The sequence below is a fragment of the Centruroides sculpturatus genome, unplaced genomic scaffold, assembly GCF_000671375.1.
Source record: "Centruroides sculpturatus isolate CEXI.00-Female unplaced genomic scaffold, Cexi_2.0 scaffold1515, whole genome shotgun sequence".
Classification (NCBI taxonomy): domain Eukaryota; kingdom Metazoa; phylum Arthropoda; class Arachnida; order Scorpiones; family Buthidae; genus Centruroides; species Centruroides sculpturatus.
Genome location: NW_019385688.1, coordinates 145,610 through 158,804, shown reverse-complemented (window position 1 = coordinate 158,804; position 13,195 = coordinate 145,610). Strand labels below are relative to the sequence as shown.

At 31.1% G+C, this 13,195-nt stretch overlaps 1 protein-coding gene across 2 annotated transcripts in view; it reads left to right on the top strand.

Moving 5' to 3' along the window:
- Positions 1 to 2,565: 2,565 nt before the first annotated feature.
- Positions 2,566 to 13,195, top strand: part of LOC111641212 — a 28,490-nt gene continuing 17,860 nt past the window's right edge. For both annotated transcript variants that reach the window (XR_002759370.1, XM_023387346.1), the window contains exons 1-2: positions 2,566 to 2,726; positions 10,458 to 10,532. The gene's annotated coding sequence lies outside the window, so the exon portion shown is untranslated. The remainder of the gene's footprint in view (positions 2,727 to 10,457; positions 10,533 to 13,195) is intronic.

The following is a 13,195-nucleotide window of genomic DNA, read 5'->3' as shown; positions in this document are numbered from 1 at the left end:
AAGTGAAAGATGAAGATTTAATTACATTATATACGTAGCAATCTTCTTTGATTAGACTAGAGTGGGGAATATGAGGCCTTTTGTCGCTTCTAGTAGTTCTAGTAAAGGCATTTAAATATGTATACTTTTTGTGCATTCATGCCAAATATATAGAGGAACTTGGCCCAGTACCGAACAGAGTTATTTCTGTCCATCTCTTTCACTGGCAGATAGATATTGGTTATCGCCATGACAGCACAAGTAAGGCATGCGAGCCAATAAGTTCAGTGCAATCTCAAGAAGATATTGACGTGTGAAGACCATTCCGTGTTGCATCCGTGCAGTGTTTAAAGTTTTGCCCTTTGTGCCGACTTTTTGAAAGAATAAATTAACATTTTATTACATCCACTGAATCTTTTTATGAGACATACAAAAGTATAAGATATAAAAAAGAAAGTGTTATTGTGGAGTGAGACAGTATGGATTCACTCAGTACAGGACAAGGCAAAACACATTGTATTGAGAAAAATCTATATCGGATGCTTTAGTTTTTCCTTTCTTGCCTTTGATGTCAACTTCAAGCGATTTCCAGAAAATACTTGAACAAATCTTTTCAATCTTAAATGAAAAAATCAACAAATACCACTCGCCCATGAAATAAGACAACTGTGGAGAATGGATAGGCCTATTGTTCCTATTGTCCTCTCTTCTACTGGTGTTACAACATACACTACATAAGGTATAGTGTATGTTGTAGGTACACGTCTAGAAACATTAAATATTAAAAATTATTTTGAGTGGTATAAATAATTAAAAGTTAGCAATATATTTGTTGTTATCCATTCAGTCGCTCACGACCCTTGGTGATCCTTTTGGCAAGTTTCCTCCACAGTTTCCTATCCTGTACTGCTACCCTCAACTGACTGACGGTCATTCCAGTGTCTATTTTGATGGTATCAATCAAGCGCATTCTCTGATGACCAGGCCTTCTCTTATCACTGACAAGAGCAAGCGTCATGGATTTTTCGAATGACTGTGACCGCATTACACGGGCAAAATAAGTAAGTCTGAGCCGAGTTATTCTTTCTTCTAAGGATATGTCAAGTTTTACGCATTTTAGGACTTCCCTATTAGTCCATGGTATTCGAAACAGCTTCATCCAACACTACAGTTCGAATGCATATTCAGTTAGTTTTATAGATCAAATTCCAGAAACTTCAATTTCTTCACACATTTCTGACCTTCATACCTTATAAGATCCATACATTTATAAGATGCATCCACGAAAGATAAATAAACAATGTGTCTCTACGGATATAGTCATTACGCTGGGGCATAATGATTGAACTCTCAGAAATTTATATACGCATTAATATAAATTTATAGCGTTAATTTTTTCTATTCACAACCGAAACTGTAGGAGTCGGTTATATCTTAACAATATGGCAGCCGTCGTTGTGTTTAACATTATAAATACACATTACAGAATCAATTACTAACAGAATATTTCTTAGCATCGAATTTATAAATTAGTAGCAGCAATATAATAATCGTCCAGTAAATATATCGAAAAGATTGGACGTTTTTTTTTTAATCATACCCATCTCGAGTTCGACCAGGTGCATAATCGTGCAACGAGCTAGAATATTCTAGCTCGTTGCACGATTTAAGCCGGCCCCGACATATGCGGACAGCCTATCCATATAAAATTCCTGGCGATTTCCAATCTGGCTTCGTTTCCAGATACCCAAAGCAGCTTCGGCCTTCCAGCTGTCTATATTAATACTTTTTTTTAACTCTTTCCGCCCTGTGGGCGCTAAGAGGGTCTTTTTTTGCAAGCCCATTATGGGTTCGGCCAGGCCCACAATGGGACTGCCGGGTGGTGAGGGACGGGGCCCGACATATCTGAACGGACCACCCCCCGAAAAATTCCTGGGGATTTCTATATTAATACTTATGAATAGAAAAATTGATCGTATTATATTCAAGTTTTGTTATCAGAGACTAAATTATAACGTTTTAAGACGAAAATAAGCGGTCAAGTGGCCGAGGCGATTTTAGCTCTCTATAGGGTCTTTTTAAATCTTTCCGTCTTGTAGGCACTAAGAGGGCCTCTTTTAGCAAGCCCATTATGGGTTGGGCCGGATGGTGAAGGACGGAGCCAGATATACCGGACGGGCCATCCCCAAAAAATTCCTGGGGATTTTTCGACCCCGGGTCCTCCAGAGCGGTAGGCTACCATCTTGGCCGCTCGGCCATCCGGCAGTCTGAAGGACTAATGGTAATTCCTCCGTAACTTATACGGATAATCAGTCCCTTTTTTTGTCCGTTTCGACCCATAATAGACATAAAAAATGCGCGCTAATCTTATCACCCGCAGCACCGAAAGAATTTCTAAATTGTAATAAATATACAAATTGAACGATATCGTTAATTATCACATAATAATTTATTACGATTTTATTTTAAACATTTTAAATATATTGAAATTGATTTAACGTGACAGTAACGAAAGATAAAGGTTCCGAAAATACTGTAAAAACAAATTGATGAAATTTTCCTGAAGAATTCGAGAGAGGGCGCTGAATGATGTAGATCAGACGAAAGGAAGTCAAAAATTTGACTCTTTAAAAGATACGGCGAAAATAAAAGATAGAAATATAAATAAATAGATAGACTTAATGAAAAATACCGAAAACTTAGCATTTAGACCCTTCTCTAGCGAATTATGCGCGTTTACTATTTAGGTAAGTATTTTCATTAAATTCATTTTGCATTTGAATAATAATTCTCTTCTTTTAATTAATTATCATCTTTTTATCTAATAAAAATGAGATATATTATGAATTTATGCTTTTATTCATGTCTTTATATTTCACAGGTTATTAAAAATCTACACACATTATTAAAAAGAACTTGGTAATTGTTTATAAGCCATACACCAACATTTTCTCACCATTATTTATTATTTGGATCATAAACGGTACCAGAAACCTATTGTGCGCGTGTTACGGAACCGTTCGGCCGCCTTAGAAAACAATAAACTGCTGGAGCAAATGATACGTAAAGAAACTAAATGAATATAATTTGAGTTTATTGATTTCCACTTAATTCTTTTATGGATTAGTCGGGAAATTTAGAAATTGTTCCGACATCCACACTGCTGTGCTCGTTCGTGTAAATGGAATTAAACCATCTACCGGCGTAAAGTTGAAATAGCTGCTTATTTCAACTTTACGTTTAAGTACGGTGCGAAGTTTTGTTCGTTTTAAACTATCTAGACCTCTCTTAAAGAGAAGAACTGCTGAATAGTTTTTCTTATAGAATTAAGTCTCTGACATTTCATGCAAATGAAACTTTTTGAACTGAAAAGACATTGTTTCTTATTATTTCTTTATTATAATTATTCTGAAAAGATAAGTTTCAAAACATCTTTCTTTCTTTCTAGCAAATTTTTTAATTAAAGAAAGATGTTTTGAAACTTAATATACGGAAGTTCTAGCTTACTGTGCATAGAATTGAAAGGATATCTGTATTCTATTATGCTGTATTTCAAATAATGTAACAAATGACAACAAATATAAATTTCTTAGTACTTTTAAATCTCCCGAGTCCAGGAATAAAATGAATATTATGCATTTCAAATACCAAATGTTCAGTTTTTAAAGATGTGCGATCTCTCTAATAATAATCTCTGTAATATCTCTATGATTTTATTGGTATCGTGACTGTTTTGATTGATAGTTGGTACTTCTTTAGTCATGGTTGCCAAATAGATAGTCAATTATCCCAAAAGTGTGTGCAAAATTTCCCAAAATTATGGAATTTTATCAAAAGATTTCCCACAGTAATAATATTACAGATGCAACTTTAATATTTTCAATACTCATAACTTTTTTTTTATGTAAATGTTGTTTGAAGAGTTATTATTGACTTTTCACAATGATTTGTTCTGTTTTATTATTTGAAAATGTATAAACTAGTTGGAAGAAAGAAAAACATACATAAAACTATTTTTAGTTTATATTATTTTATTTTCAAATCCTAATGCGATTTTCATACACTTTTCTCTCATTTCTGTACAGTACATATTACAATGATGACAAACCAAATACTGTATTTAGATGTGTTTGCATGCTTCAAATATAATGCAAGAATATATAAATTCTTAAATTTACCTGCATTATTATATCTTCACAAAGTCTGAGTTATAAGTGCAGACATTTGCAATTATTTTTAATTGATGATGATATATTAAGAATTAGATACTTTACTGTTTATAGTTTATAATTGTATATATTTATTTAATTATTATGGAGAAGAACTTAAGAAATACTAATCATATTTAACATTATAATAATACTCTTTTGGTTAAAAACTTTTCTGTTACAATAAAACAAAAATTTTATTTTATAAAAAAAAATATACAAATACAGTAAAACTTCTCTAACTTGATGCTCCATGGGGCAGGAAAAAACTTTGAGATTAGAGAACAATAAAGTGAAAAATGTTAATTCTGAATAGATTTATAGTTTTACCTCTCTTGCATTATATAAAGAATCTTTGATAGTTTTCTGTTTTAAACAGCATCGACCTCATCAAGAAAAAATATTTTACTGTCATTGAATGCAGACCACCTTTTCTTAAAATACTCAATGTAGCTAATGGAATAAAACAGTTTTATGGGTACGTCTTGAGACAAAGTGAGAAGTCCTCTCGCTTTGGACTGGAAACATTGTCTGCAAATGAACGTTGGACAGTAGATACAACTAACTCCCTAAAAATTTCATGGAAATCTGATAATTAGGATCACTGGATAAATAAATATTAAAATTTGAGTCAGGAAAGTTGAATGTAACATAAATCAACATCAAGGGACCATGAAAATCTTAGACTTTGAAAGAATTCAAGTTTAGGAAACTCAATTTTTAGACATTAAATCCCTATGCTATTTATTGCATATGGGATTTAATGTATATAAATTAAGACCTACCAAATGCTTCATTTTCTTCAAGTTACAGATGTTTGAGTTACAGAAGTTTAACCGTATACATAATAAATGAGCAGAATTAAGAAATATGAGAGATTGAAGGCAAAATCGATTTGACCCTACTACTAATATTTTTATATCTTTAGTTATATGTGGTTGATGATATAAAATTACATAATAGCATCTTGATAGAACTGTAGATGTTTTAACAAGCTTAATCAGAATTATAAAAAAATTTTAAAAGCAGTTTTTAATAATAAGTTATATAATAATTTATTTCCCAATTTTTCTTTTAAAAATATAAAATTCCCCACAAAATTTTTTTTTAGTTGACTTTGGAGATTTTTCCAAAATGGTGACTTTGAATCTGGCAAGTCTGTCTTCAGCATATTGGTTTAATTTGTCACAAGAAAAGAAGTAGACTAGATGCTGAACGTATTTGAAGCTTCTTTTCATAAATAAAAATCTTCAATTGATGAAAATGAGAACAATCATTGATTAATCTATTATAGTTAAAGAAAACAATACTAAAAGAAACTACTGTAAAACTCACATTCAAAATAAAAAATTTGAAGTTTCATTAATTAGAATTTAGGAAATTGTTTTTCTTTTTACTTTTCCTTTTATTTTATCAATTTATTAATATATAGCCTGTAAATAAATAAAAAAAATTAAACAAATATTACTGTAAATAAGATTAACCAAATAAGTTATATAAGATAAGTTTACTAAATATTTGAGGTGTTCAAACTATTCAAGATGTGGTTAATATTTGAACTCAAGAAAAGTGATATTTGTACATTCTAATTTTAATAGAACGTATCAAGATATTTTTTAAATTTCACCAATTTCAGTTTTCAGATTGAAGTATATTTTAGTAGCCATAAAAATTTCTGTTCATATTATATTAAAAATTAAATATTAATTTTTAGCAATTATGTAATCTATATGTACTATGTAGAAATTTCTGAAGTTCTGTGGTATATATTTCAAATGCTCTGTTCTTAAGAAATATAAAATACAGTAAAACTTCTAATCTCAAATTTCTCCTTAAGTTAAACTTAAAATCCAGCAAACATTCTATATAACATCTTTTTACTCCTAAAGTCAAACAAAATTTTACACATCTCAAACATTGCCTCTCTTTAAGTCAAACTAGTCAAACACAGCAAATTATATCATAATTAATACTAATTTCTTATTTGCCTAAAAGATATATTTTAAAACAGTTATATTTGTATGAAAATGAATAAAGTTAAAAATGTTTTAATTTTTTTTTCATTGTGTAATATTTTCAGTATAAAATAGAAATTGTTTGAGAGAAATATGTTTATATACAGTATAATTGTGAAGTCCCTCCACAGTGAGCTATGTCCACATGGTTTGGCCAAGTGGTGATGTCATAACTTACTTTCATTCTTTCAAATTTCAGCCTGCTGTGATGTCATTACTTTGCTCTTGGAAGCTCCTCTCATTTCTCTGCTCATTGCAGAGGGACTATACAATCACACTGTATTTAGTTAATTTTTCAACCTACAATATTTAGTTGACATAAAAAAAAAAACTGTGCAACTGAAGATAAATTCAATTTGCATGTTATCATTTTTCTCTCTCTCTCTCTCTCTCTCTCTTTTCTTCCTCCTCCTCCCCCTCCCTCTCCCTCATTAAGATGTTTAAGTGATGATGAACTTACAACATAGAAATGATATGACACCGAAAAACAGTTTTAAAGGTTATTCATTACCTTTATAACTTTATTTCCCCAAGAATTTCATCCAGAAAAATTTGAGATCAAAGTCAAAAAATACAAGATTACAGAGTCAAATAAGAATGATATTTCTAGTTTTATAAAGGGTTTGTTTGGCAGGAAAACAGACAATTATAAATAGATAGATATTAACTTTTGAATATTTATTAAGAAATTTTCATGTACAAGATTTCAAACAATACAGTTTGCCATTTATGTTTTGAAGATGACATCATGCCAGTGACCTCCATTGCTGTGTAGACACTTTTGTAAGCGTGTCATGCATAAAGTGGTGCAATCTATTCTTGGGTGTGTTATTAATTTCATGAAGAATTTTTGTCTTAAGAATTTCAATATTTTGTGAGTAAAGAGTGTGGTATATGAAGATTGTCCACAAAATATTGAAACTCTTAAGGCCTGTAAGCTGAAATTCAATAATATTAACAATGGATCATTTAATGGACATAATAAAATGTTATGAAAATAGTGTAATCTATAATACAACCACCACAAAAACTGAATAAATTAGGAATAACATCATATTAAACTGTAATCCATATTCTATGTTCTATTTTTGAACACTGTCATAATTGACAGTGATAGTGAAAGCTGTTAAAAACATTTGTGTTTTTGGGTACCTTTTTTTTTACTGGATGTGGGTTTAATTGGTGTTATAGTATATTCTATGCTGGCAACATAATTTTATTTAATATTCCTCTGTTAAGTCACATGATTATAAATTACAATATTTTACTAGAGTGCCTTTGTTTTATTACATAAGCAAATCTGTTTAATGCTGTGCATTTCTGATTTGCATATGCATAACATATCATTTAATGCAGATTCAAATAATATAATATATTATCAATCTACATTAAACATATAACTCTAGTTATTAGTGCATATTCAAAACTAGAAAGAAAGTAAATTTATATTATTTCCCATTTTGGAAGAATTTTACTCATTATTTGAATCAATTATTTAATTTGTGAAGGTTTATAGCATGTTGTTTATTAAGAGAATTATTAGAAACTTATATGATCAAAATAATAGAAAAATATGCATCTAAAAATGAAGAAATTTAAATAAACATATCTGAGAAGAAATGATAACATTTTTGTCAGTATAACAATAGTCTTATCTGTAAAATAAAAACAAGTCTTTATCAGAATTTATATAACTTTTTTGTATTCCTATGGCAAAAATATTTTGGCTTATAAATAATATATGAAATTTGAATTTATGCATTTTGCACTTTTAAAAACCACAGCAGGCATTTCAGACTTTCCAGTCGTCTACACTCAATATCACCTGCTTATTAATGTGAGAAGCCGAGGGCTTAGGGGATAAAAGCTCTAGATCTTTTTTTTGGTGTCAAGAATAGAAAAACCTCGCTGAAGTGTCACTGGATGGCAGAATCCAAGTGACGAGGGGGCAGTGAGTCCATTGATAGGGTGTTGGCACCTACTAAATCCATACAAGAGCCGGTTAAACAGAAGCAACAATTTAATGAACTAATCAGTTACTATGAACTAATTTAATGATACAGTAAGCTAATACACTACAAGTTATTCTTCCTTTTCTTAGATAACATAATGTCCAGGACTATTCCTAAGTGCCAGTAGTTTTTCTATTCAGTCAGTACGACTGTATTAGATACATATTAAAGCCTTATATCTATGTCCTTATAGACAAATTGATTGAGAGAGTTTACATTTCCTTAAGTAATATACCTCTTAGACCAATGGGTCCGGATCCTGTTGTATGGGATGTTGGCGAAACACCAGGATTGGCAGTTAGTAGGGATGACGAGTAATCCTCCTTCCTTTCGTGTCAGGAACATCTTGGCAGAGAGATGGGAGAGAGTGGCAACGGAGCTTGTCCTCTTGCTTCTGGGAGAGTGTCTGTACCTCGATTGCCAGGTGCGACTCTTTTTATACACATTGCACATGAGAATTGACTCAGGTGACTGATTTAATGCACTCTAAGTTTGAGTTGTGTCCTGATTTGGTGATACAGGCCGTCAAGAAATGGATGCTCGACAAATTATGGCTATTTTCTATCCATTATTGTGGCTCACCTTACCTCATAATTCCATCTGTTTGACAGTTTCCCATCATTAATAATCGACTGTCTTGACACATAAGTCCAAACATCCTATTGACTGTTGACTTACATTAGACAGATATTTGATCGGTTCATCTATCAAAATATCGCAAGTGGATGGGAAAAAAGGAAGTCGGGTTTCTCCACTTCTGTATTAACTGTGTATTAGTTTAACTAATTAATCTAATTACTAAATTTTCCCTTACAGAATCTCACATTAGCATTCACAATTAACAAGGTATAATCAAGCTATTTTTTGAAAAAGATAGTGTGTCTTACACTAGAGTTTTTGAAAACAAAATTTAAATAAACTAGTGTGACGTAGGTCTCAATCTACGCCACTTACGGGCACTAGTCGGTAAGACCAGTTCTCTAACTTTAATAGGAGAGCGTTATCAAAATTGATCCGAACTGCGAAGTTCAGATGCTCGTCAGGATTGACACCAGTTTGTCAATTAAATTCCGCGGACAAACACGCGTATGAGATCTGATTCGTCACAGAATAAAGAAACATCCCAATTAAAAACGAAATAATAAATTTAATATAACAAGAAAATATATCATACAAAAATCTCAATGAACGAGAGAAAGAATTTCCACAATTAGCATGCAAATCGAGAGATAGCTATACTTCTATTATACCGAATGCGCGATTGAGAGAGAGAGAGCTCACAAAAACGTTATAAAACATACAACCTGGGTTAGTTGACGTTCGTCTTCTTATTCGGTAGGTAAGGGACACCTTGTAGATAAGTTCATGTACTTCTTCGATGGGAGATCAATATGTGCACAAATATAAAAGTATATTTACTAAGTTCAGACTCGGGACTTAGTCTCTGGGACTCGTTTAAGGGCGTTGGTCATCAGGAGGAAAACTGTGTGGAGTTTGACGCTTCGGATCTGTCGAAGAACTTCGTCGCTGAACTCCCCGAATTCGGACTAATTTCCCTTATATCTCCTGAATTTCGACCAATCATCGGCCAGTAACTCTTCCATGAGAATGGACGAAAGGGGGATGAATGAGGGGTAACCATTTCCCATCTGAGTGAGATTTTTAACCAGATAAGGGAAAGTCAGAGGATGTACGGACTTCCCTTAAAGGAAGTAACATCTGTTATCTATCTTTTCCCACGTCCAAAACACTAGTTTTTCACAAAAATGAAGTAATATTTTGTGTCGATATTTTAGCATTATTAATAAAATCATTAAATTAGACCCAGGGCCTTTCGGGTCTCACATTAGCTATTACTGTTATTGGACTTTTTACCATTAGTAAATGTAATACCATTAGTAATGAAACACATTATAGTAAACAATAAATGAAATTACATGTAAATTTTTGCCCCACTCCAAGTAGTCCCAGATAATAGAATAGGCATTTATGCAATCATTTACAATTTCAATTACTGTATTTCAAATTTATTAGTAGAAAAGTAGAAATATCATTTCAGTTATGACTGTTTTAGAAGACTAATGAATGTATAAAAATAAATATTTTAATTATTTTGTAGGTCGAGACACATTAATATCACAAAAATGCAGAGATTGATTTGACATTTTAATTCATTACTTACATTTTAAATAATTGATTATTTAATTTATAATAATAATACTGATGATTTTTTTTTCTTTTAGCATATTCCTTGATGTTTTGCAAAGTACAAATTTGTGAAATCTTATATATCAGAAAATAAAGTTCAAATTTTAAAGGTATTTAAATTATTATTATAGAAAATAACATTTAAGGTTTCTTATGTGTGATTTTAATTAAATACAATAAGCTACTTTCAAATTTGAAATCTAATTATATGATAATTTCTATTGTAATTTATAAATATAAATTTCAAAACAACTCCATGTTTTAAATTATTCAAAAATTATTATAGTTATTATGAACAATATTTTGAAGAGAATAGAAAATATTTGTAAATAACAATATTTAAAATTGAATTATAAGTGTAATTATCAAATTATCTCCATATTTTCTGATTCATTTCTGACTAGAGCAAGTTTCTTCTTATGTTGTTACTATCTAAATAGAGATGTAGATGCATGTACAAATTTTTCTACTAGGTGAAATTTGATCAGTTTTAGTTCTGAATTTAAAGAAGATTCAATTGGATAATATGGCATAACAAAAAAATTTAGAATTTCATGCATGGAAAGCTAGAACTTCTTTAAATACGTTTCACAAAACCTTTTTACACATTTTCTAGCAGTTTCTTGGGAGAACAAATGTTTTCAGTCATGCTTAATGGCCTTCTTCAGGTTCTAAAACATTGTCAGCTAACAAGAATTTGAAGGATGTTATTGTTTATAAAAGTTTCTTATTTCCTATGACATCATTGTTTTAAACAAGTGTTTAAAAGACAGACAAAATTGAAAAAATTTAACAAAATAGATGTGTGAATGGATACAAAATAAACGACTATTGCCACAAGGATAAAATAAGAAGATTAAAAAACTAGATAAATTGAGAGAAATGTTAACAAGTTTGCGACAAATGGATTAGTCTATTTTATTTAAGGGGTTATTGAAGAGTGATTTCCAAGCAGTGGAGAGCAAGTCGGCATCTCTGCTGTTAATACAATTTTCTTTGAGAGAATTTGCAAAGATTTCTAGTGTTTTCAATGTTCTAAGTTTGTTACTATCTTGTTAGGGTGGTATTGAACTTAATATTGTATGTATCATATTTATGTTTGGCTATACTTTTTGTAAGTGATCTGTTAGTTGAGCCTAGGTATTATTAAGTTTTTCTTTTTATTTTATCCTTGTGGCAATAGTCGTTTACTTTGTATCCATTCACACATCTATTTTGTTAAATTTTTTCAATTTTGTCTGTCTTTTAAACACTTATTTAAAACAATGATGTCATAGGAAATAAGAAACTTTTATAAACAATAACATCCTTCAAATTCTTGTTAACTGACAATGTTATAGAACCTGAAGAAGGCCATTAAACATGACCAAAAACATTTGTTCTCCCAAGAAACTGCTAGAAAATGTGTAAAAAGGTTTTGTAAAACATATTTTAGAGTTTATTTGGAAAACAGAAAATTTAGACATTTAATGACATTTAATAAAATATATTGTTTTGTTAATTTTAGATTCTGAAAAGAAATTATTCTGTAATTATTTTAAGCTCAGTTACTAGTACTTTTTGGTATGACTTGTTATATACTATTGTTCAGTCTAGAAGAATTTCAGGCCTAAAGTATAGCAATTTCCCTTTATTAGTTGAAAATTACAATCATAGACATCCCTCCTGAAATACATACTTAATCTCTTCTCTCTCAGCCTTTTTTAATTTTTTAACAAACAAACAAGATATCTGGATATGTTTAAATGGAATTCCTATTTGGGTTATTCCATCAGTATTACAAATTAATTTGATGCTTTTGTTTCCAGTTATAACATTCCTAAAATTTTCCTTCTTTTTAATTAGAAAATGTTAGGAATGTTATAACTGAACAAAAGCATTAAAAGAAATATAATTTGTAATTGTAATACTGATGGAATAACCCAAATAGGAATTCCATTTAAAACACATCCAGATATCTTGTGTTTGTTTGTTAAATTAAAAAAGACTGAAGAGGGAGAGGTAGACATCTCTCCCAAAATGCATACCTATGGTTGCAGTTTTCAACTAATAAAAAGAAATTGCTATACCTTAGGTCTGAGATTCTTCTAGACCAGTGATTCCCAAACTTTTTCAAGCCACCGTTCCATTTGTTCCATAAAGTTATACCTGACTCCCGTAACTCGATTTCTCTTGTGTAAGAAAGGCTTGGAAATATTTTTAGAAAAATTTTTCTATGAACCTCACACTTTGTGTCTTTACCATATATTATTCTCAACATCTGGAAACCATTAAATGTAATGTTTCTTCTTACCTGTTTTAACAGAGGAAAAAGAGAGGTTGTCAATGACCCCAACTTTTGCCTATGGTCACCATGCAGTATCCTGCCTCCAGCTCTCCCTTGCCACCCACTTGCTTCTTTTCATCCCCCTAGATTTAATCACTACCCACTTTGAAAACCACTATTCTAGACTAAGAATAGTGTTGTATAGAAAATCCTACCAAAAAGCACTGGTAACTGAGCTTAAAATAATTACAATTAAAGGACAAGAAGTTTAAACATGAAGTTATTAGAGAGGTTGAGGCGCACGTTTTAAATGTGTAAACGTGTACGTGTGACGTTTGGCGCCGCTTTCCCGTAAGCCTAAAAGTTTGACGATGGTGTTTGGAATGTCGAGCGTGATTCCACCGACTATTCAAACACCATTGTCAAACTTTTAGGCTTACGGGAAAGCGGCGCCGAACGTCACACGTACACGTTTACACGTTTAAAACGTGCGCCTCAACCTCTCTA